This window comes from Giraffa tippelskirchi, chromosome 3 (genome assembly GCF_054371585.1).
Source record: "Giraffa tippelskirchi isolate mGirTip1 chromosome 3, T2T-mGirTip1v1.2.pri, whole genome shotgun sequence".
In the NCBI taxonomy this organism is placed as follows: Eukaryota; Metazoa; Chordata; class Mammalia; order Artiodactyla; family Giraffidae; genus Giraffa; species Giraffa tippelskirchi.
Window position 1 is genome coordinate 72,098,537 of NC_137277.1, and position 26,311 is coordinate 72,124,847.

General features: G+C 37.2%; 1 pseudogene across 8 annotated transcripts in view; it reads right to left on the minus strand.

Moving 5' to 3' along the window:
* LOC145541847 (protein CFDP2 pseudogene) overlaps positions 1-26,311 on the minus strand; it is a 147,451-nt pseudogene that overhangs the window by 108,942 nt on the left and 12,198 nt on the right. The window contains exon 1 of one of the 8 annotated variants that reach the window (XR_014079348.1): positions 5,612-5,683. The exons of the other annotated variants lie outside the window; for them this stretch is intronic. The product of XR_014079348.1 is annotated as a protein CFDP2 pseudogene, transcript variant X2 (transcript). Of the gene's footprint in view, positions 1-5,611; positions 5,684-26,311 lie in introns of those variants that run through there. 8 annotated transcript variants of the gene reach the window in all.

Consider the following 26,311-nt stretch of genomic DNA (forward strand, 5'->3'; position numbering starts at 1 on the left):
TTTTTTAAGCCTGGTGTAACTCAAAGATATTCAGATCTCTTTAATCATTTCTCAGCATTACACAGCATTTCATGTGTAGCTTACATGTAATATTACTACATATAATCTAAGATTTACAGTATAATAGTTAAGAGTAGGACTTTAGTCAAATAAAATACCTTTGAATCTTAGTCCCAAAAGTTCTATGTGACTTTAAACAGGTTACTTAACTTCTCCAATTAACTATTATGCAAACTGTAGCATAAGTATAATATGATCCTAATTAATGATGATTAAATTAAATCAGAAGTAATATTACATAGAGTGCTTAGTACAGACCAATATTACTGATGAATTTAGATGAAAAAAATTCAACAAAATTTAGCAGACTGAACTCAACAATTTATTAAAAGGCACAAACACCATGATCAAGTGGGATTTGTCCCAGGGACACAAGAATGACTTAATATCTTAAAATCATTCCATGTGATACACAACATTATCAAATTGAAGAATAAAAATCATATAATAATCTCAATGGGTGTAGAAGAAACTTTTGACCAAACTGGACATCCATTTATAATAAAATCTCTCAACAAAATAAGTTTAGAGGGAACATACCTCAAAATAATAAAGGCCATGTATGACAACCTACAGCCAATACCATACCCAGTGATGAAAAGCTGAAAGTATTTCCTCTAAGATCAGGAACAGGAAAAATATGCCCACTCTCACCACTTTTATTCTACATAGTACAGGCAGTTCTAACTATAGCAATCAGACAAAAAAGGAAATAAAAGAAATACAAATGTCAAAGGCAGAAATAAAATTGTCACTGTTTGCATGATACTATATCAATGTACTATATCAATTTTTATATATAAAAATTGTAAAAATGCCAGCAAAAACTACTAGAATAAATGATTCAGTAAAGTTGCAGGATACAAAATTAATATACTGAAAACTTTTAAATTATTTATACACTAATAACAAACAAAAAGAAAAATTAGGAAAACATCCTATTTACAATTTCATCAAAAAAGAATAAAATACCTCAAAAAAAAAAATCTCACCAAGGGAATAAAAGACTAGTAGTCTGAAAACTCTGAAGTCAGTGATGAAAGAAACTGAAAATGATGCATATAGATGTAAATATATACCATGCCCATGGATTGGAAGAATGAATATTGTTAAAATAACTATATAATCCATGGCAATCTAAAGATTTAATGCAATCCCTATCAATTTTTTTCACAGAAATAGAATAAATAATTCTAAATTTTATATGGAAACATGAAAGCCCCCAAATAGCCAATGCAATCTTGGGAAAGAACAATAAAGTTGGAGGTATCACACCCCTTTTTTTCAAGCTATACTACAAAGCTAGACTAATCAGAACACTATGATATTGGTGCAAAGACACACAAAGCAATGGAATAGATTAGAAAGTCCAGATTAAACTCACTTACATGATCAACTAATTTACAACAAAAAAGGCAGGAATGTACTGTGGGTAAAAGATAAATCTTCAATAAATGGTGCTGGGAAAACTGGACAGCCCCATGCCAAAGAATGAAACTGGACTATTTTCTCATACTATATACAAAAATAAATTCAAAATGGATTGAAAATGTAAGAGTAAGACCAGAAACCATAAAACTAGAAGAAAACATAGGCAGTACATTCTTTAACATCAATCTTAGCAATATATTTTTTTGGATATGTCTCCTCAGGTAAGAAAAACAAAAGCAAAAATAAACGTATGGAACTATATCAAGCTAAAAAGCTTTGGCACAGCAAAAGAAACCATCAACAAAATGAAAAGGCAGCCTAATAAAACAGGAGATGTTTTTAAATGATGTATCTGGTAAGGGGTTAATATCCTAAATATACAAAGAGCTCAAGTAACTCAACTTCAAAAAATGAGAAACAAAATAACAACCAATTAAAAAATGGGCAGAGGAGCTGAATAGAAATGTTTCCAAAGAAGACATAACAGATGGCCAACAGACACATGAAAATATGCTTAATATCACTAATCATCAAGAAAATGAAAATTAAAACCACAGTGATACATCGCCTCACCCCTGTCATAATAGCCATCATCAAAAAGACAAGAAACAAGTGTTGGCAAGGATGTAGAGAAAAGGGAAGCCTTGTGTGCTGTTGGTAAAATTGTAATTTTGTGCAGCCACTATGGAAAACAGTATGGAGGCTCATCAAAAAGTTAAAAATAGAAAATGCCATACAATCCAGCAATTTTACTTCTAAGTATTTATGCAAATAAAACAAAAACACTAATTCAAAAAGATATATGTACCTCAATGCTCATTACAAACTTATTTACAATTGCCAAGATATGGAAGCAATCTATCAATAAATAGATAAGAAGGATGTGGTATATATATATATACACACACACACACAAATGGAATATTCCTTATTAAAAATGATGCCCAGTTTTTGACACCATACAAATTCTTATGTTTAAGTTTCCTTGTTTCTAATGTTCAATGTGTAGTTTTTCTGTGAATTGGCATGATTTATCTTCTATACAATTAAGGAAAGGGAAAGGCATATCCAACTAAATGCAAGTTTCCAAAGAACAGCATGGAGAGACAAGAAGGTCTTCTTCAATGACAATGTATAAAACTAGAAGAAAACAACAGAAGGGGAAAGATTAGAGATCTCATCAGGAAAACTGGAGATATCAAAGGAACATTTTGCCCAAAGATGGACACAATAGAGGACAGAAATTGTAGAGACCTACTAGATGCTGAAGAGATGAAGAGATGGAAGGAGTACACAGAAGTACTGTATAGAAAAGATCTAAATGAACCAGATTACTGTGATTGTGTGGTCAGCCTCCCAGAGCCAGACATTCTGGAGAGTGAAGTCAAGTGGGCTTTAGGAAGCACTGCTGTTAATAAAGCTAGTGAATGTGACTGAATTCCAGTAGAACTATTCAAAACCCTAAAGGATGATGCCATCAAGGTGTTGCATTCAATCTGTCAGCAAATCTGGAAGACCCAGCAGTGGCCACAAGACTGGAGAAGATCAATCCTCATTCCAGTTCCCAAGAAGGGTAGTACTAAAGAATGTGCTAACCATCAGACTCATCTCCTGTGCTAGTAAGGTCATGCTTAAAATCTTGCATGCTAGGCTTCAGCATTACATGAATCAAGAACTTTCAGATGTCCAAGCTGGGTTTAGAAAAGGAAGAGGAACCAGAGATCAAATTACCAACATTTGCTGGATCATAGAAAAAGCTAGAGAACTCCAGAAAAAAAATCCACCTCGGTTTCATCGACTATACCAAAGCCTTTGATTGTGTGGATCCTAATAAACTGTGGAAAGCTCTTAAAGAGATAGTAATACCAGGCCCTCTTACCTATCTCCTGAGAAACCTCTATGTGGATCAAGAAGCAACAGTTAGAACCCTGGATGGAACAACTGGTTGATTCAAAATTGAGAAAGGAGTATGACATGGTTGTCTGCTATCACCCTGTTGGTTTAATCTATATGCTGAACACATCATGAGAAATGCCAACTGGATGAGTTACAAGCTGGAATCAACATAGGTGAGAGAAGCATCAACAATCTCAATATGTGGATGATACCACTGTAATGGCGGAAAGCAAAGAGAAACTAAAGAGCCACTTAATGAGGGTGAAGGAAGAGAGTGAAAGAGCTGGCTTAAAACTAAATATTAAAACTAAGATCACGGCATCTGGCCCCATTGCTGCTGCTGCTGCTGCTAAGTCGCTTCAGTAGTGTCCGACTCTGTGCGATCCCATAGACGGCAGCCAACCAGGCTCCGCTGTCCCTGGGATTCTGCAGGCAAGAACACTGGAGTGGGTTGCCATTTCCTTCTCCAGTGCATGAAAGGGAAAAGTGAAAGTGAAGTCGCTCAGTCGTGTCTGACTCTTAGCGACCCCATGGACTGCAGCCCACCAGGCTCCTCCGTCCATGGGGTTTTCCAGGCAAGAGTACTGGAGTGGGGTGCCATTACTGCATGGCAAATAGAAGGCGAAAGGTGGAAGTAGTGACAGATTTCCTCTTTGGAGGCTCTAAAACTACTGCAGATGGTGACTGCATCCATGAAATCAGAAGACATTTGGTTCTTGGCAGGAAAGCTATGACAAACCTAGACAGTGTGTTGAAAAGCAGAGACATTACTCTGCCGGTAAAGGTCCATATAATCTAGGCTATGGTCTTCCCAGTGTTCACCTACAGTTATCAGAGTTGGACAATAAGGAAGGCAGAGTGCTGAAGAATTGATACCTTCTAACTGTGGTGCTGGAGAAGACTCCTGAGAGTCCCTTGGACAGGAAGGAGATCAAACTAGTCAATCTTAAGGGAAATCAACCCTAATTATTTGCTGCAAGGACTGATACTGAAGCTGAAGCACCAGTATTTTGGTCATCTGATGAGAACAGCTGACTCATTGGAAAAGTTTCTGATGCTGGGAAAGATTGAGGGCAGAAGAAGAGGGTATCAGAGCATGAGATGGCCAGATAGCATCACCAATGCAATGGATGTGAACTTGGGCAAACTTTGGGAGATGTCAGGGACAGAGAGGCCTGGCATGCTGCAGTCCAGGGGTCATAGAGTTGAGCATGACTGGGCAACTGAACAACAAAAACAAGTAAGGAATACGGAATTTAAGGGAGAGAACAGGCCTTGACTCACTCTATCAAGATGCATCACCATATCCTCAAAGCTCTGACAAGATGAGATAGGTAAGCAATCTCAGGAGCTAAGTAGTGATTCAAGTGGAAGAGATGTCAGTCTCTTACACAGCTTAAATGTGCTTTGTGGGAAAGATCTTTGAACTGAGGACTAAGGAAAAACTTACATTCCCAGACATGAAAGTACCCTGAAAGGCTGCCTTCCTCTCCCATCTCTAGATGGGGTGCTTATGTGCTCAGTCATGTCCAACTCTGTGACCCCATGGACTGTAGCCCACCAGGTTCTTCTGTCCATGGGATTTCCCAGACAAGAATACTGGAATGGGTTGCCATTTCCTCCTCTGGGGGATCTTCCTGACCCAGGGATAAAAACTGCATCTCCTGCATTGGCAGGCAGATTCTTTACCCACTCCAGAATTCTTGGGCTTCCCTTGTTTTTCAGCTGGTAAAGAATATGCCTGAAATGCAGGAGACATGGGTTCGATCCCTGGGTTGGGGAGAAGGGAAAGGCTGCCAACTCAAGTATTCTGGCCTAGAGAAGTCCACAGACTGTGTAGTTCATGGGGTCGCAAAGAATCAGACACGACTGAGCGACTTTCCCTCACTTCTGTACCACTGAGCCACCTAGGAAGCCCCATATCTAGATGGTAAATGCTGCCAAAGGAGGCCTCTCTCCTCCTCAAGAGACTTGATAAGTCTCATGCCTAAAAGTGAGCCTTCTTTGACCTCAGTCATAGAGAAATGGGAAACATTGCTCTCGAATTGCCCTGGAGACAACCTGGGATTAAATCTTTACTTGAACACTTAATCCAGCAAATTCATTAAAGTCTCTGTGATTTGTTAAATAGGATTATTTCTCATTTGTAAAACAGAGATAATAATATACTACTATACAGCGTTGTTGTGAGAATTAAGTACGTAAAAAAATGTGCATGATTCACCTTTTGTTCATCCAGATACATTTCCACTTTTGTCTGCCAAGCTCTGTGTCCTGGGAGGTTAACTTCTACAGACTGTAGCAATATCAGATGGGAGAAATATCAATAACCTCAGATTTGCAGATGATACCACCCTTATGGCAGAAAGTAGAGAGGAACTAAAGAGCCTATAGAAGGTGAAAGAGGAGAGTGAAAAAGCTGCTTAAAACTCAACATTCAAAAAACAAAAATCATGGTATCTGGTCCCATCAATTCATGGCAAACAGATGGGAATACAATGGAAACAGTGGTCAAGATATTGCTTTCTACTTTGCTTCCCCTGGGTTTTGAAATCATGGTCAGACATAAAACTATTTCTCCACTTCTAAAGCTCCTTTCCAGAAACCTCTCTTCCAGGGACCAGCTCCCACCTAGCTCTAGTACCATGGTTCCCTCCCCTTGCTCGTTCACACCCAGGGGAAGCACAGCCTCCTACTGTTGTTAACTCCTGGTTCCAATGATATCCAACGTTCAGGTATTAATCATATCATCTTCCTATACCACACTAGCCTGTCTTTGAAAGTTCTTGCTTTTCAGTTATACTTTTACAAATGCATTTTTCAATTACAGAGAAACCTTTGCTGAACCATTTTTATTTAATTCATCAAATCAAATTTGATTCAATCATTCATCAGGTCATTTCATCATGTATTGATATACATGCTGCTTAAGTCTCTTCAGTCATGTCTGACTCTTTGCGACCCTATGGACTGTAGCCCACCAGGCTTCTCTGTCCATGGGATTCTCCAGGCAAGAATACCAGACTGAGTCGCCATGCCCTACATCCAGGCGATCTTCCTGACTCAGGGATCAAACCCACATCTCTTATGCCTCCTGCATTGTCAAGCAGGTTTTTTACTATTACTGCCACCTGGGAAGCCCATTGATATACATATTCACATTCATATCATATATGTACACAAACATATACATACAGTCTGGCCACAACACATAGGATGAAATATTCCTCTCCACAAAGTCATCATATTATTCTTTTTGCTAGACAAGTCACATCAGACATCTTATTTAGACTTTACAAAGACTTTTTTGAAATTTAAAATAAAATCCAATTCTTCATAATGCCTAACATGTTATCTGACCCCAACTACTCCTGTCTACCAAAATTCCCTTTTGTTCACCATGTTCTAGCAATACTGGACTTATTTCTTGGTTCAAGTTGACTCATATAACTTTTGACACTTTCTCTTGCCTCTGAAAGGAAAACTCTTACCCAGGTCTTTGTATGCATCCTTCTCATATTCATTCCTAAAGAGTCATTATCTGGTTACTGGTAAAATCAGCACATAAACTCAAGTCCTCTAATTTCCTTATTAAAGTTTTTTATACTGCCGGTAGTTTATACTTTCAAGCTAAAGTAATATAAGATAAATAAAAAGAGTCAATATAACTGTGGAGATTGCAGAAAATGGCACTTAATACTACAGAACTTTGTAAAGTGCTCTTAAAAAAAAAAATGACCTAATACCTAAAAGCCTATTTTAAATAAACCTTTGATTTAACCTATTTTTAATAAATGCTTTGAATTTGAGAGGCTAACAACAGTCAGCACAATTATATCTCAGGTATTGTTCAACAGGGCTAACAAGAATCTCTATTATTGTTCTTTATTCCTCAATAAATGGTCCATGTATCTATAGTTATTTATCAAATCTGTGACATTACCTATAAACATCCTATGAAATCCATTTACGTGACTATTTACTTTTACATTCTGTTATAACCACCAAAATAAATCTACTTGAAAACTAAAAGGAATGGTTCCATGATCTAGAAAGCATATCTCTCAAACTTTCAAATACTCTTCATTCTAAATTACAGTTAATAATGATGATATTGACACATTCCCAATTTCTTTAGGGGCTTCCCACATGGCTCAATGGTAAAGAACCTGCCTGTCAATGCAAGGAGATGCAGGAGACACCGTTTCAACCCGTGGGTTGGGAAGATCCCCTGGAAGAGGAAATGGCAACCTTCTGCAGTATTCTTGCCTGGAGAATCCCATGGACAGAGGAGCCTGGCGGGTTACAGTCCATTGGGTCACAAAGTCAGACACGACTGAGTGACAGAACACAAAATATCTTTAAGTTTTTATTTAGTCTTTACTATTAAACTCAAAATAATAGTTTTTCTGACAATTCAACAGGTGTTCTTTTTACTTCAAATTCCAGGACAAACTAATTGACAATATAGTTAACAATAATTTATATGCAGAGTACATCATGAGGAACACTGGGCTGGATGAAGCACAAGCTGGAATCAAGATTGCTGGGAGAAATATCAATAACCTCATATATGCAGATGACATCACCCTTATGGCAGAGAGCAAAGAACTAAAGACCTTCTTGATGAAAGTGAAAGAAGGGTGAAAAAGTTGGCTTAAAACTCAACATTCAGAAAACTAAGATCATGGCATCTGGCCCCATCACTTCATGGCAAAAGATGGGGAAACAATGGAAACAGTGACAGACTTTAGTTTGGGGGGCTCCAAAATCATTGCAGATGGTGACTGCAACCATGAAATTAAAAGACGCTTGCTCCTTGGAAGAAAAGTTATGACCAACCTAGACAGCATATGAAAAAGCAGAGGCATTACTTTGTCGACAAAGGTCCATCTAGTCAAAGTTACGGTTTTTCCAGTAGTCATGTATGGATGTGAGAGTTGGACTACAAAGAAAGAATTGATGCTTTTGAACTGTGGTGTTGGAGAAGACTCTTAGGAGTCCCTGGGACAGCAAGGAGATCCAACCAGTCCATCCTAAAGGAAATCAGCCCTGAATATTCATTGGAAGCATTGATGCTGAAGCTGAAACTCCAATACTTTGGCCACCTGATATGAAGGACTGACTCATTTGAAAAGATCCTGATGCTGGGAAAGATTGAAGACGGGAGAAAGGGACGACAGAGGATGAGATGGTTGGATGGCATCACCAACTCAATGGACATGAGTCTAAGTAAACTCCAGGAGTTGGTGATAGACAGGGAGGCCTGGTATGCTGCAGTCCATGGGGTCACAAAGAGTTGGACACAACTGAGTGACTGAACTGAACTGAATTGGCAATATAAGTATAAGCACTTTGGGACTTCTTGTGTGGTTTTTTAAAGGTAGTGCTTGTCTTTACAAAATAAGTCTCGTGGGAATCACTGTGAGTTTAATGAAAGATCCTAATATGGCCACTGATACAAAATGAGTTCCCATAACTGAACACAAAGCCCTTAAAACAGCATTTATTATTAGATGTGTTTTGTTACTCCTGTGTTATTACAACATTTTGATCTAATCATATTTAAACTTCATGTGAAGATGATGCATGTTTATGGAAAGAAGGTAGTTCAGTGTACTGCTTAACTTGATCTTAGCAATGATAACTAGAAAATACAATGCCACAAAATATTTACCAGTTATATAAAAATGATAATATACAGAAGATATTGTTATCCTATCATTGATGTGAGGACTTATTTAAGAAAGCCAAGAATGTGTGTGTGTGTATGTGTGTGTGTGTGTGTGTGTGTGTGTGTGTTTCTCTTCAGGATATACCTTAAATATAAATGAGGCAGATTATTACAATAAATATTTGCCATTTGATAATTCACACTAGAAAAGCATATGTGTATATCTCAATCCGTAACTATAAAACATTTGCAAAATTATATCTGCTATGTAATTAGAATACACATACACCATATTCGTAACATACCTATGCAAAGATAAAACAAAGAGATTTAGGGAGATGTTTCTAATTAACACAATGCCAACTTCTAAATACACTTTAAACACCCAAATTCACTGTGGGAATTTTCAGGAAGAATTACATGCTCCATGCTATTTTCAGAATATGAAGTTTAAGCTAGTACATCTGTTAAATACTGAAATAGCCAAAAGGAATCCCCAAAGACACAGTCTGCTTTTTCAGGCTGCAACTTTTCCTTTTAGCCAAAGGTTTATAATCAGCGAAGATTTACCCAGTCCAGGTGTGGCCTTGAATACTGAAACACAGCTGCAAAGTTGATCTAATTTTTTTTTCCTCTTTCCTTTCACTCTCTAAGTAATGTGGCAAATATTGCCTTTTTCTCTCTGGAGAGGAATTCATGGATTTATGTTTTGAAAGATTTTTTTCATTCTGTTGCCTAGCAAACATGGTGTTGTAGTTAGATAAAAACTATATGCAAGTAAACTGAGAACACTTGATGTATTTGCGATATGACCAAATCTCAATATGCAATAAAGAAAATGAGTTGTATATAATATGGATTTTTTATGAGTAAATATTTTACAATACTTTAAGAAAGACTGTGACAGTTAATGTAGAATTCTGAATTATGCATGGAAAGATGTTTAGTATTTTTTTAAATGCTAAAAGTCACAGTGTTTGAAAAACATGTATTTTGGACTGTTCATAAGCTAACAGTGAGCTAGTTTAATGGAACAATAATGTCTTCATTGTGTTCTTTTTTAATATCCCCAAATTCTGGCTTTATAAATAAAAGAGGAAGCATAAGCCTCATGTAGGTCTTTATCAACAAACATATATTCAACAAACATGTATTGTCTAGCTGCCAGGTCCCAGGTTATATGTTATATGTTTGAAATGCTGAGACAAATACTCCCAATGAGTTCATTGGGAACTTTTACTGTGGGAAACAGGTATGTGATAAGATAAAACCCAGTGATGAGATATAAACAACGTTTTTAAGAACCTAAAGACAGTACCCAAGGTGCCTTTGAAGGGTCTTCCATGGTGCTTTTTAAAATGATCAGCTCTTGGTCTAGACTTAAAACCTACTGAATCATAATCTTGAAGGTGCACCAAGAACTTGCAGGGAGTTTTGCAAGCACCCCAAGGTGATTTTTAATATACAGATAATAAAGGTTCACTGAAGGGGAATTAATGTTCTCTGAAGATGTTGGAGAAGGCTTCTTCAAGGAGTTGACTGTTGAACTCAAAAACAGTACACCAAAATCCTGCTTCTGCTTTTCTCTGTCAGAGTTCTACAGGTTGGAGAACGAATTTCACTTATTATACATTGAGTATCTATTTAATAATCATTTGCTGAGCATCTCATCTATGTCAGGTGCATTATACATGCAATAACAAGGGTCTTAGTAATACTGAGCCTCAAAATTAGGAAGATGAAAGCAGGCCCTCTGACCACCTGGCAGAAAGAAGTGCAGGTATATCCTCTCTGTAGGCCAGAGTCCAAGAAGATGAGAACAGGGAGCAGAACCATCCATGCCCAGTTTTTTCTCCAAAATTCACCAATCTAAGAGTTGTTCCACTTCTCCTGAGAAGACTAGTTAGGAGAGCACAGAAAAGTAATACTTACAGAGATCCTTCTACATGGAAAGAGTCAACATGTGTAAGAAGTATTTCCCTTCCCCCTCAGTGGTGACATCTGAATCAGGTCTTGAGGAAAAAATAATCATTTTCCAGATCATGGGAGGTCATAGTAGGAGAGAAGAGAAATTAAGCATGAAATGAAAAACATATTAAAATCCAAGTCTACTTAATACAAGAGCTCATCTTTAGAATCAACAGAGCCTTCAGAGGATTTTAAGTCAGTGTGTAGAAAATTCAGCTTTGTTCATTTAAGAATATGGCCCTGGGATGAGCGAATGTCTGATCCATGATAAAAAGGACTGGCATCAGGGTGACCGGTTGGAAGAACATTAATAATTCAAGATGGAAATTATAAATGCCTCAATGAATCACTCATCTAGAGCCAGACATCCTGGAATGTGAAGTCAAATGGGCCTCAGGAAGCATCATTATGAACAAAGCTAGTGGAGGTGATGGAAATACAGTTGAGCTATTTCAAATCATCAAAGATGATGCTGTGAAAGTGCTGCACTCGATATGCCAGCAAATTGGGAAAACTCAGCAGTGGCCACAGGACTGGAAAAGGTCAGTTTTCATTTCACTCCCAAAGAAAGGCAATGCCAAAGAATGCTCAAACTACCTCACAATTGCACTCATCTCACACACTAGCAAAGTAATGCTCAAAATTATCCAAGCCAGGCTTCAACAATATGTGAACCATGAACTTCTAGATGTTCAAGCTAGTTTTAGAAAAGGCAGAGGAACCAGACATCAAATTGCCAACATCCGCTGGGTTATCGAAAATGAATGAGAGTTCCAGAAAAACATCTATTTCTGCTTTATTGACTATTCCAAAGCCTTTGACTGTGTGGATCACAATAAACTGGAAAATTCTGAGAGAGATATGAATACCATACCACCTGACCTGCCTCTTGAGAAATCTGTATGCAGCTCAGGAAGCAACAGTAAGAACTGGACATGGAACAACAGACTGGTTCCAAATAGGAAAAGGAGTATGTCAAGGCTGTATATTGTCACCCTGTTTATTTAACTTATATGCAGAGTGTGTCATGAGAAAAGCTGGGCTGGAGGAAGCACAAGCTGGAATCAAGATTGCCAGGAGAAATATCAATAACCTCAGATATGCAGATGACACCACTCGTATGGCAGAAACCGAAGAAGAACTAAAGAGCCTCCTGATGAAAGCGAAAGAGGAGAGTGAAAAAGTTAGCTTTTTCAACATTCAGAAAACTAAGATCATGGCATCTGGTCCCATCACTTCATGCCAAATAGGTGGGAAAATAGTAGAAACAGTGGCTTGACTTTATTTTCTTGGGCTCCAAAATCACTGCGGACGGTGACTGCAGCCATGAAACTAAAAGACGCTTACTCCTTGGAAGGAAAGTTATGACCAACCTAGACAGCATATTAAAAAGCAGAGAGATTACTTTGCCAACAAAGTGCATCTAGTCAAGGCTATGGTTTTTCCAGTAGTCATGTATGGATATGAGAACTGGACTGTAAAGAAAGCTGAGCGCAGAAGAATTGATGCTTTTGAACTGTGGTGTTGGAGTAGACTCTTGAGAGTCCCTTGAACTGCAAGGAGATCCAACCAGTCTATCCTAAAGGAGATCAGTCCTGAGTGTTCATTGGAAGGACTGATGTTGAAGCTGAAACTCCAATACTTTGGCCACCTGATGCAAGGAGATGACTCATTTGAAAAGACCCTGATGCTGGGAAAGATTGAAGGCAGGAGGAGAAGGGGATGACAGAGGATGAGATGGTTGGATGGCATCACCGACTCAACGGACATGAGTTTGGGTAAACTCCTGGAGTTGTTGATGGACAGGGAGGCCTGTCATACTGCAGTTCACGGGATCGCAAAGAGTTGGACACGACTGAGAGACTGAACTGAACTGACCTGAATGAAGGCCACAGCAAAGGAAACAGAAAGCAGAGGATATATTTTGTAAATAGATCTATAAAATGGATGGGAATTGGTGGCTAAGTGTGTGTGTAGGGGAGGTGAAAGATAATAAGATTGAAATTGAGTGTGGAATTCTAGTTTGACAGATCTACACTCAGATGGTCCTAAAACGAGCGCATTATACGTGGTTCATTAGCTGTGGAATTTGATATTCAAGTTTAGAATTAAATTAACTTTACATTTGAAAGAAAGATTTCCCTCAGAACTAAAAAATAATAAATTGCTTTGAGTCTGCAGTGACTCATGGGAACTGCTCTCAGAAATTTGTAAGATGAGGTTGACAACATCAGAGCAAACAAAGAGGTTGTGGGTCTTACTTTTAAGCTCATTGGGTCAAAATAAGGAAGAAAAATCAAGCTTAATATAGAGTAGTATGCTAAGTTGCTTCAGTCGTGTCCGACTCTGTGTGACCCCATAGACGGCAGCCCACCAGGCTCCCTCGTCCCTGGGATTCTCCAGGCAAGAACACTGGAGTGGGTTGCCATTTCCTTCTCCAATGCATGAAAGTGAAAAGTGAAAGTGAAGTCGCTCAGTCGTGTCTGACTCTTCGCGACCCCATGGACTGGAGCCAACCCGGCTCCTCCATCCATGGGATTTTCCAGGCAAGAGTACTGGAGTGGGGTGCCATTGCCTTCTCCATAGAGTAGTATAGTCTTCCTAAAAAGGCAAAATTCGTCAATTAAAAACAAAATATAATTAAGATTAATGGACAAAAATTAATGATCTTTTTATTTTATATTTTTGAGACTATTCTAGCTGTTGAAGGTGTCTTGCTTTGCATTCTTTTCTTCTATTTAACATGTAAGCATCTCTACTACTTACATGACACTGAAAGACTGTCATCTAAGGCAAATCGAAACACACAGTAAGACAGCATTGAAGATATTGTGAAGAAAATTAAAATCAGAATATTGAGGGCTTCCAAGGTAGCTCAGGAGTCAGGAATCCACCTGCCAATACAGAAGATTCAGAAGACACAGGTTCAGTCCCTGGGTGGGGATGATCCCCTGGAGGTGGAAATGGCAACCCACTCCAGTATCCTTGCCTGGAAAATCCCATGGAGTGAAGAGCCTGGTGAGCTACATGTAGTACATGGGTTTGCAAAGAGTTAGACATGACTGAGAGACTGAACACACAACAACATTGCCAAGAATCTATAATTCCTCTTTTGTGAGTAAAATGCAAATGAAAAAAATCAATCTCAGAAAGGGGAGAAACGTTTTTTCCAATGAAAATAGAGAACATGTATTTTTTAGCTAAAGATTAATATGAAAAAAATTCTTGCCTTCTTTTGTAAATAGAATGATTGACTAGAAAGAAAAAGTCTGTGAAATAGAGGTATTGTGTGTTTCTAATAATTTTAATAAAGTTACAATTTAAAGGTCTGAGAACTCTGATTATTAACATTGAGGAGTTAGTCCATTGTAAACATTTGTCTGGATTTTCAGTCCCCTTCCTGATTCTACTGTAAGCAAATTCCAATTTTACTGAGGCAATTGAAATTCATTTGTTGGAATACAGATTATGTTAACTGATGTGAGACCCTCTGATTCTGTTTCATCTGTTTAGCTAAAATATCTGTACTGCTCATGAGTCTTTAATATTCTAAACTGACCCATCCATGAAGAAATGAACCCTAATAAACTCACTGATATCAGAGGTGAACCTAGATGATATCACTGGGTATGCCAAAAGACATCTCAGTTCTCTAAATGACATATTTTTCTGAATAATGTGTGGACTCAAGAACATTTTCATAGTACTAATTTTTCTTCTAGGAGAATATTTCAGAGAAAAAGAACAAGATGTGCTCATAGCAGGTAGACAAGGCCTCATCTACTGGAAAAGTGAAATAGCTTGTAACTGGGCACATATGCACTGTTTCTATCCATCTGAATTTCTTAAAGCTAGTATCATTTATTTATTCATGGAAGAATTATTTTATGAGCAAAAATTATGCATCAGATGTCTTACAGGAAAAGGGATAAAAAATGTGCTCCTCACTTGGCATTGGAGAAGACAGCTTAAAAATCACTTGAAAATTATCAAATGAAGGATTACACAGAAAGCTACAGTTTCACAGAGTGGCACTCACTCAAGCTGAATATTTAAAAATGAGCTAGGGGATGACAGAGAGACTAACATTTATAAAATTTACAGAGGAAAGTAAGTTTAGGAAACTAAAACTACCCAGAAATTACAAAAGCACAGGGAAATACGGAAGGAGGCAGAAGCAAAGTTAAAGAGTGGAGAAAGGTACGTAAAAAGATGTTGGGCATCACTAATCAACAAGGAAATGCAAATCAAAAGCACAATGACATATCACCTCGTATTAGTTATTTTAATGGCTATTATAAAAAAAAATGATGAGTGCTGGTAAGGACTTGGAGAAAAGGGAACCCTCATACACTGTTGGTAGAAATATAAATTTGTGCAGGCACTAGGGAAAACATTATGAAGTTCTTTAAAAAATTAAAAACAGAACTACCATATGATCCAGCAATTCCATTTCTTAGTATATACCTAAAGGAAATGAAAACAGAATATTAATGAGATATATGCATTCTCATGGTTATTGCAGCATTACTTTTAATAGCCAGGATATGGAAACAAACTAAGTGTCTGTCAAGAGATGAATGGATGAAGATGTCTCTCTCTCTCATTCACACACAGAGGAATATTATTTAGCCATGAGAAGGAAAGAAAGTCTATCATTTGTGACAACATGGATGGGCTATGAGGACATTAGGCTGAGTGAGATGTCAGACAGAAAAAGACAAAGACTGTGTGATGTCATTTACACGTAGTACCTAAAAAAAATGAAACTCATAAAAACAGCATAAAATGATGGTTACTCATTTTAGCTGGGGGGTGGAGGGATAGATATGCTGTTCAAGGGTACAAATAAAGGAAACAAATTTACAACCTGTAGTAAGAAAGTCCTAGATATCTAATGCATACTAGAGTGAATCTATAGACAACAAGACTGTATTACAATCAAGTTTACTGAGACTGAATCTTCATTATTCCTAACAAAAAAGTAATGATAATCACGTGATGTGATAGAAGCGTTAACGCTATATTGGCAATCATATTGCAATATACAGTGTCCAAAAACCAAGTTGGACATTGGCCAAGTACAAAGTTAAGGAATTCTTAACTAACAATTAGATTTACTAAGTTAAGGAGTTCGTGTTTTATAATATCAAATACAAATAAAAATGAAAAAAGAAAAATTATTTTTACAAAATAATTTTCTAAATTATTCACTAGTGAATTTTCTAAAAAATACACTAAAAATTTTAGATGCATTTTTCAGTTACCTTCAATAGAGTCATTTTCAACAACCATCTGAAAGCAAAAGTAAGCAATAAAAAGAAACTGCATAAGAAAATATGTCACTAGAGAAGTTGAGGGTCATCAAAATGCACATGTAAATAGCTTTTCTTTATAGTGTGTCTAAGAAAAACTTTATTATTTGTTATTAAAAAGATAGTGCCATCCAGAGTTAAATGACCAGATTTCAGAGACTGAAGCAGAGATTGAGTATGCTGCAAAGTTCTTAATGGAAATACATAAGAACATAAAACTTGGCAATGTAGATATGCAAAGTGTGGCTCATTTCAGTCGCTCAGTTGTGTCTGACTCTTTGCAACCCCACAGACTACAGCATGCCAGGTCTCCCTGTCCATCATCAACTCCCAGAGCTTGCTCACACTCATGTCCAGAAAGACGGTGATGCCATTCAACCATCTCATCCTCTGTTGTCCCCCTCTCCTCCTGCCCAATATCTTTCCCAGCATCAGGGTCCTTTTCAAGGAGTCAGTTCTTCGCATCAGGGAACCAAAGTATCGAGTTTCACCTTCAGCATCAGTCCTTCCGATGAATATTCATGACTGATTTCCTTTTGGGTGGCACTGAGCGTTGTGATGGTGTGATCACTCACCTACAGCCAGACATACTGGAATGTGAAGTCAAGTGGACCTTAGGAAGCATCACTACAAACAAATGTAGTGGAGGTGATGGAATTCCAGCTGAGCTATTTCAAATCCTAAAAGGTGATGCTGTGAAAGTGCTGCACTCAATATGCCAGCAAATTGGGAAAACTCAGCAGTGGCCACAGGACTGGAAAAGGTCAGTTTTCATTCCAATCCCAAAGAAAGGCAATGCCAAAGAATGCTCAAACTACCTCACAATTGCACTCATCTCACACACTAGCAAAGTAATGCTCAAAATTATCCAAGCCAGGCTTCAGCAATATGTGAACCATGAACTTCTAGATGTTCAAGCTAGTTTTAGAAAAGGCAGAGGAGCCAGACATCAATTTGCCAGTATCTGCTAGGTCATCGAAAATGAAAGAGTGTTCCAGAAAAACATCTATTTCTGCTTTATTGACTATGCCAAAGCCTTTGACTGTGTGGATCACAATAAACTGTGGAAAATTCTGAAAGAGATGGGAATACCAGACCACCTGACCTGCCTCTTGAGAAACCTGTATGCACGTCAGGAAGCAACAGTAAGAACTGGACATGGAACAACAGACTGGTTCCAAATAGGAAAAGGAGTATGTCAAGGCTGTATATTGTCACTTTGCTTATTTAACTTATATGCAGAGGGCATCATGAGAAACGCTGGGCTGGATGAAGCATAAGCTGGAATCAAGATTGCTGTGAGAAATATCAATAACCTCAGATATGCAGATGACACTACCCTTAAGGCAGACAGTGAAGAAAAACTAAAGAGCCTCTTGATGAAGGTGAAAGAGGAGAGTGAAAATGTTAGTTTAAAGCTCAACATTCAGAAAACTAAGATCATGGCATCTGGTCCCATCACATCATGGCAAATAAATGGGAAAACAGTGGAAACAGTGGCTGACTTTATTCTTTTGGGCTCCGAAATCACTGCAGATGGTGACTGCAGCCATGTAATTAAAAGACACTTACTTCTTGGAAGGAAAGTTATGACCAACCTAGACAGCATATTAAAAAGCAGAGACGTTACTTTGTCAACAAAGGTCTATCTAGTCAAACCTATGGTTTTTCCTGTAGTCATGTATGGATATGAGAGTTGGACTATAAAGAAAGCTGAGCACAGAAGAATTGATGCTTTTGAACTGTGGTGTTGGAGAAGACTCTTGAGAGTCCCTTGGGCTGCAAGGAGATCCAATCAGTCCATCCTAAAGGAGATCAGTCCTGGGTGTTCACTGGAAGGACTGATGTTGAAGCTGAAACTCCAATACTTTGGCCACCTGATGTGAAGAGCTGACTCATTTGAAAAGACCTTGATGCTGGGAAAGATTGAGGTCAGGAGGAGAAGGGGACGATAGAGGATGAGATGGTTGGATGGCAATACTGACTCAATGGACATGAGTTTGGGTAAACTCTGGGAGTTGGTGATGGACAGGGAGGCCTGGCGTGCTGCAGTCCATGGGGTCGCAAAGAGTCGGACACAAGTGAGTGACTGAACTGAACTGATTTCCTTTAGGAATGACTGGTTTGATCTCCCTGAAGTCTAAGGGACTTTCAAGAATCTTCTCCAACTCCACAGTTCAAAAGCATCAATTCTTTGGTACTCAGCTTTCTTTATAGTCCAACTCTCACATCCATACACGACTACCAGAAAAACCATCGCTTTGACCAGACATTTGTTGCTATGCAGTCAGTCTTATCCTTAGCTGTCAGAGGGCATACAGAATGAAAACCACAATCACAGAAAATGAATCAAACTGATCACATGGACCATAACCTTGTCTAACTCAATGAAACTATGAGCCATGCAGTGTAGGGCCACCCAAGATGGATGGGTCATGGTGGAGAGTTCTGACAAAATGTGTTCCACTGGCAAAGGGAATGGCAAACCATTTCCAGATTCTTTCCTTGAGAACCCCATGAACAGTATGAAAAGGCAAAAAGTGTGGCTATTGCTCATAATATTTAGTAAACTGCTGAGTTAGAAATAAAAGTAAGAAGTAAAAGCTCAGAAGAACAGAGCTTGTAATACCTGAGCAATTTATAAATAAGGTTAAGCAATTTATTTTGGCTTATATTTCCTTTATTATTATTCAAGTTCTCATAATGCAATATGTAAACAATTTACTGAAGTGTTTCTAGTTGTCAGGGTATGCTGCTGCTGCTACTAAGTCACTTCAGTCGTGTCCGACTCTCTGCGACCCCACAGATGGCAGCCCACCAGGTTCTGCCATCCCTGGGATTCTCCAGGCAAAGCCACTGGAGTGGGTTGCCATTTCCTTTTCCAATGCATGAAAGTGAAAATGAAAGTGAAGTCGCTCAGTCGTGTCCGACTCTTAGCAATCCCATCAACTGCAGCCCACCAGGCTCCCCCATCCATGGGATTTTCCAGGCAAGAGTACTGGAGTGGGGTACCATTGCCTTCTCCGCGTAAGGGTATAAGCATAAAATTATTTTAATTTTCCCAGTAATTGCCTCTCAACTATACCATGCTCCACATAATGATATTTTGGCTAAAGTCTCTCTCTATCTTGTTACATTGGGCTATTATCACTGTCTCATTTTAAAGACTCTGTTCTGCTCTTGTTTAAAAGACCCATTTTAAACTTGATTCCATGTTTGTGTCCTTCCATCCCCCAACCCCACATTGAGTAAAACTGAGTCCTACTTGCTAAAAGTGGGAGGTTTGGCCTGACTCAGAGACATCTCTTTTTCCTTTTCTAGGCACTAGTTTTACTCTTATTGAGGGTGTGAAGAAAAATATTAAAACATTATTTTCTTCTGTTAGTATTTCAGTCTGTTCTATCTGATGCTAATTTTCTCTGCTGATAATTTGGAGTTTTCACATAGTTGGTGCATGTGGTTTCCTTGGAGCAATGTTCAGCATCATTCCTGCCTTCCTTGCTGATGGGCACAAGAACTCCCAGCTAAAAAAATGATCGGATGCTGAAATCTAGCCCCTACTCTATTTCTTAAGGCTGTATCAAAAACACACAGATGGTGTAATGTAAATAGAGATGCACCTTCCACTTTCCTATAGACCATGGGGCAGCTCTAGCTTCATAAAGACCCAGTAAATCATAGACAGTGATCATGGGAAACCCATTAGGAGGCTTCAGTGTATTAGCCTTAGGGCAGTAGTGCCCAGGAGAATGGAGAGAGACCTAATAACTCCTGTGAAATACATTGCCATCCACTGGAGCCCTAAAAAATCATTGTGTTCTAGGAAATAAACATAGTGGCCAGGAAAACAGAGTGCCAGGAGTAATGGAACAATGCTCAAAATGACTAGATTCATTTCTCAGTACATTTGATTCCTCCCATTGAGATTTCCATAGGCCTTCAGGAGCAATTAGTATGAAGTCCTGTATAAACAAATGGGAACTCCTATATGAGCTGCTGAGACTTCATCTGTATCCCCAAGCAGATGAAGCAGAGGAAATTCTAGTTACCTACCACCACCCATCTAAGAGCCAGATGGCTAGAGATGAGCCGGTAGTGCTTGCCTTCTGTTACCTGATAAGCATAAATATTGGAGATATCAGTAAATCAAATAGAAATTATTATAAATAATCATTTTTAGGACATTGTCTACCAAGTCTATATTTTAGGTTCATCTTTTTAACAATGAAACTTGATACAAGACAGTCTCCATTTTTAATAGCCAAATTTAATATTTTTAGGAGAAATAAGCTGCTTTCTTGGGAATTGATAATAAAGTTTATTTCCTTTTTTTGTGACCCCATGGACAGTAGCCAACCAGGGTCCTCTGTCCATGGAATTTTCCAGGCAAGAATACTGGAGTGGGTTGCTATTTCCTACTCCAAGGGATCTTCTTGACCCAGGGATTGAAACTGGGTCTCTTTGCGTCTCTTGCCTTAGCAGGCAGATTCTTTTACCAGTGTACCACTTGGGAGTAGATTTTGTAACTAAGTAACTTCATGCTTTTTAAAGTATGGTTAATAAAATATACTTGGAATAACAAGTTGCAAAACAACTTAAGAAAATACACTATGGTGCCCATTTTCATACAGTAGTCCTAAGTTAAATGTAAATTTTGAATATATTAATAATTCATAAGAACTATAAATCCTATCCAATGACCAATTAAATCTCAAGTACTAAGGATGCAACCAAATTATTAGAATAATGCATAGTAAGTAGAGGTATTTTGAAGATTTTAAAGACTAATTCCAAATAATTTGGATGTGAATACTGTCACTGATCATGAGATGTCCAAATCTATATACATGTTTAGACACTAATGTGCTATATCCAAATGATTTATATAGCTGATTACAAAAATATTTTTTAATTTGTTGTATTTTATCAGATAATATCTACATATTTAAAAACAAATAATATTCTTGTCTTACAGTAACTCTTGATCTATTTTTTTCAAAACTATATTTCTTGAAGCATTCCCCTCTAGACCTGTGAATTTCTTTATTGATTCCACTTCTATATCTAGGATAATGTTAGTGAAAACATTATCTAAAGGGATTTTGCTAGGATGGGGGAATGATTATTCTAAATTTCCTAAGGCAAAATACCTGTGTTCATGTTGTAACAAAAAAGTAAAGCCATGTTCAAAGTTAAGAAAGCAGACCAAGAGGAAAAACTAAAGAATGAGAGTGAAAGTGTTAGTCGAGTCGACTCTGTGATCCCATGGACTGTAGCCCGCCAAGTTCCTCTGTCCATGGAATCTTCCAGGAAAAGATACTGGAGAGGGTTGCCATTTCCTTTTCCAGGGATCTTCCTGACCCAGGGATTGAACCTGGGACTCCTGCATTGCAGGCAGATTCTTTACCATCTGAGCCACCAGGGAAGCCAAAGAATGAGGGTTGGTGGTAAATGGTAGAAAAAAACATGAAGGCAGAGCAATGACTTGGTTATAAGGTCATGGTGAAAATATTAGATCAGAAGAGGTTGGGACATGACAGGAGAAAAGAGGTTCTTTTCAAAAATGCAGGGATGGGGCTTTCCTGGTAGCTCAGTGGTACAGAATCCACCTGCCAATGCAGGAGACGTGGTTCGATCCCTGGTCTGGGAAGATCCCACATGCCACAGAGCAATCAAGCCATGAACCACAACTATTGTGCCTGTGCTCTAGAGCCCAGGAGCCACAACTACTGAAGCCCACATGCAGCAAATACTGAAGCCCAGGCACTCCAGAGCCCATTCTCCACAACAGGAGAAGCTACTGCAATGAGAAGCTCACACATGGCAACTAGAGAGTAGCCCCAACTTGTGGCAACTAGAGAAAGCCTATGCAGCAGTGAAGACACTGCATAGACAAAAATAAAATAAATAAATGCAAGAATGCTAGTGACCACTGTATGTGTGATCCTAATAATTTAAAGGGGAAAAGTTACATAGAACTGAAAAGCTTGTAAATTCCTTAATGAAAACAAAAATTACAGAACATAGTGCACACACTTAAGAAGCAATGATGGTGAAAAAAAATACAAGAAATTCATTTTATCATTCTCTCAAAATACGAAGTTTTGATCCTTAAAAAGTTGGCATCTAACAAGATAAAGACTGTCTAAACCATTATCTCCACTCCCACTTCTTAGGATTAGTGTGTTAACTGAGATGGATGAAGCTCAAGGACAGTTTAGGGATCAAAGAGCCAAGAGCTAAATTTTCATGAGTAAGATACACCCCATCTAGGATAACCATGGATGTAGAGCTTAGACTATCTGTACTCTGGACATTGGGCAGTGTTCCTTTGAATTTATTTTTCCTTACCTTCATAATAATTTGTAGTGTCAATTTTATGGTAAGAGTCTGAAAGAGAGAACAGCTTAAAAGGATAAATGCCCTGAAAAGCCTCTCTCTTGATATGGTAGTAGGATGAACTATGGGTCAGAAATGCAAGGAAAATGTTTGGATCTCTAGTGTTCTTTCCAGATCCACACCCCAACTGCCTTCCACAAGAAGCTCTTGAGTATACTGTGGCTGCTAAGAGTCACAGCATTGTCTGGTTTTTGCTCCCACTAAGGACTAGTTATTTAAATTTTCCTTGGAATAACCCAGTAACGTCTTAATAAACTTCATTGGGTTTTGGATAAGATTCTTTGAATTATTTTCCATTGCTTGTAATTAAATTAAGAAACTCTTCCAAATGATTATGTCAATCTCATTTGGAGCAGGCCTTCTACTTAGGACTTTGTCATTTTTTAAAATTAATTGCAATAAATCTGCAATTTTGTCTCTTCTTCTCTTGACTCCAGTAAAGTAAAGCAGTTCATGATTAAACTGAGAATAATCCTAGTCATCTCAACAGTAGGTCATGACAATAAATATAATAAATTTAGTACTGCCAGAAGAGTGCTTTTGAGAGCTTGTCAAAAGAAGCAAGCAAATAAACATGAGCTGGGAAAATTATACTCTATATTCTCTGGATTTCCTGAACTTCTTTGTTTAAAAATATTCCTACTACATCAGCAGAATTCGGAGAGATTTATAAGTGAGGGAATCTGTAAAGAACATATAAATACTGTTTAAAAGTTTTCTGGCTTTTCTACCTTCAGTTGCCTATTCAATACAACCATGGGCTTGTGGCAAATGATCTGTATATCAAATTCCCAAACAGGAGAGAACCATTTATTTTGAGCATAACTGGAAAAAAGTTTCATTTGACAGCACTGACAGAACAACCACTGATTTCATTGTTTGCTCTTCAAATAGAGCTTGATCTACTTTGTTCAGTCCTTTATTTTCATATATTCTTTTCCAGTGACTACAAAAATAGACATGATAAGAATTTTTTTATAGCAATCCTCTTCAGCTTTCTTACTTTAACTATAAAATATAGCCCAAACACAGCCGTGGTCAATTACATCTTGTGAATTTAACTTTTTACCAATGCATATCTAAAACATTTGCCTTTTTTCAAATGTACAAATTGCCTAGAGCAGACAGTTGTATATGATAATAATATGAAAATATTCATGATTTTGATATTTACTGTTTCTTTGGTTCATTGCTATTTTCTGTGTTTCTTGGTTTACTCTGTACTTAGTAAAGTACCTTGTACATAATAAGGACTCAGTGAACATTTGTTAATTGAAAATTATCTGAGAAAGGCATATTTAGTCTATCATACCTCACACATAGGCAAAAAGTATTACAAAGTAAAACAAAGTGGAAGTAAAAATAATTTGTGATTTCTTTGGCTTTATTTCAGGTTCAAGTTTTACTCCATGTTTCACTGTCTTTAATCACCTCAAATAAAGATATTATGTTATGACTTAAGAATTATTTTAAAAATTAAATCGTTTGTCTGTAATATTAAATATTAATTCACTTGACTGATAATTAAATCCCAAAAAGGAAAGAATATAAATGTGCTTTTACAGTAGCAGAAAACTGTTCAACTGAAGTTATAAAAATATTTCAGAATATATTCTGATATTAGAAATCACTGCTGTATATGCTTTCTACACTTTTGAATTTTAACAAATAATCTGCATTCCTTATTATCCAAGAGACGTTCTTCCAATGACCAATGAAGAACATTGTTTTGTTTGCTTCCTGAAAGACATCTATTATTTTCTTTTTTCACCGTCAGATGGAAACTCTACTAGGAAATAAAATACAAAATACAGTCTCTAAGTATCCCAGTTGAAATTAGACCCAATTTACTAGCACAACTCATATTCTGACTGTTGAATAATATGCAGAACAGTTTTCCAAATATCTATTCTCCAAAGTCTACTAAGGATCAAAAGAAATAAATTCTGAGGAAGGTGACAAAGGTAAGATCTACATTTGATAATGAAAGTTGAGATTAAAGTTCATGGAACCAAATTCTAGGAACGAAAAATAGCATCTATTAATCTGTTTAAAACCTTGAGATGTTATTTTGAAGGTATATTTTAAAAACCATAGAAGTACTTTTATAAAACAGAATGACTGAAAAAAAGTTAAGATAAAGTATCAAGAAACAAATACACTTAACAAGATACAAACAAAAAACCACCATTCAAATCAAATTTATACCCTTGCATTCTTAATCATATTATTTTACAAAAATCATAATATTTTTACAGTTAGGGGAATGCAGGGCAAGAAAAAAATGATAAATTTAAATGAAAAACTGAGAGTTTTTTCACTACCTGATAGTCAGAAATAGTAGCCTATAGCATTCAGAAATTTTATTTTAATGACCACTAATTCTTTTTCAAAATATAAGGTAACAAAGATTCTATAGCAGACATAAACATAAAAATGAATTTTTATATAGAAAGACTAAGAACCAGATCAAAGGTTTTCCATAAATTCTTGCAAACATCTCCTCTTACTTCCTAACTTCTGCTTGTTTATATCTTTCAATGTTGCTTTTAAAGTCAATTAGTAGATATTACTCTACTTAAAACCTTTCTAGTATGTTCAAATATTGTCACAGGGTAAAATACCTCTTTTTTCATAGTAAGTCATATGGATTTATATTCTAAGTTATGTAAAGTAATAACTTTTAATTGGAAAAAATCTATTTTCCAAATATAAACCAAAGAGAACTAAGAAATCAAATGCAGTTAGATAGAAATAAACAGTTGTGCATTATGCTTGGTTTCCATTTCCATTTTAGATTTGTTAGCCACTTGGACACAGAAATGACAGTTAATGTCTTAGTCCTAGGCTGGGAAAATAGAAGTCTGGTTACATTATGTGGTATTACTTTTTTAAAAAATAGAAATAAAGGATAAGATACACTGCACCAAAGCACTAACTGTACTGCTGGCTGTTCTAGTTCTCTGATGCAGAAAATAAAAAGGGAGATAAGAAAGATAAACAATGATATCTTTTTATAAATTTGTCAGGACTCTATCACACTTAACTGATAGATTATTCAAAATGTGTTTTGACTTCCATTCCATTGTAATAATCTCTTATTAAAGACATCAATAATTTTTAAAGGATAAATCCAAAGAATTCCTTTAAACCTTTATGTTCCTAGATCTGAATACAGTATCTCATAGTATTAACCACTCTGAATTTTTGTATGTCTTTTTTATTCATGGCTTCCATGACACTACTTTTTCTTACCTTTTCCTACTGTCACAACTACCTCTTTTCAGTGATATTTTCCTTTAACTTTTAATGTTACTCATGGTGCTAACCTGCACATTTTCTCTTCTCAGTACACACACTGGTGATTTCAACTGTCTCATGTGCTTTGACTTCCATAACTCTACCCAAGAACTTGTTCTCTAGAATGAGTATGCATAAGCCTTCTGGATGTGTCCATATGACTACGATCTCAAATACCTCAAGCTTACCATGCCAAAAATTGAATTCATTACCTTCTACCCCAAATTTGCTTTCTCATTCTTGTCCAAGATGAAATCAGTCAATTTCT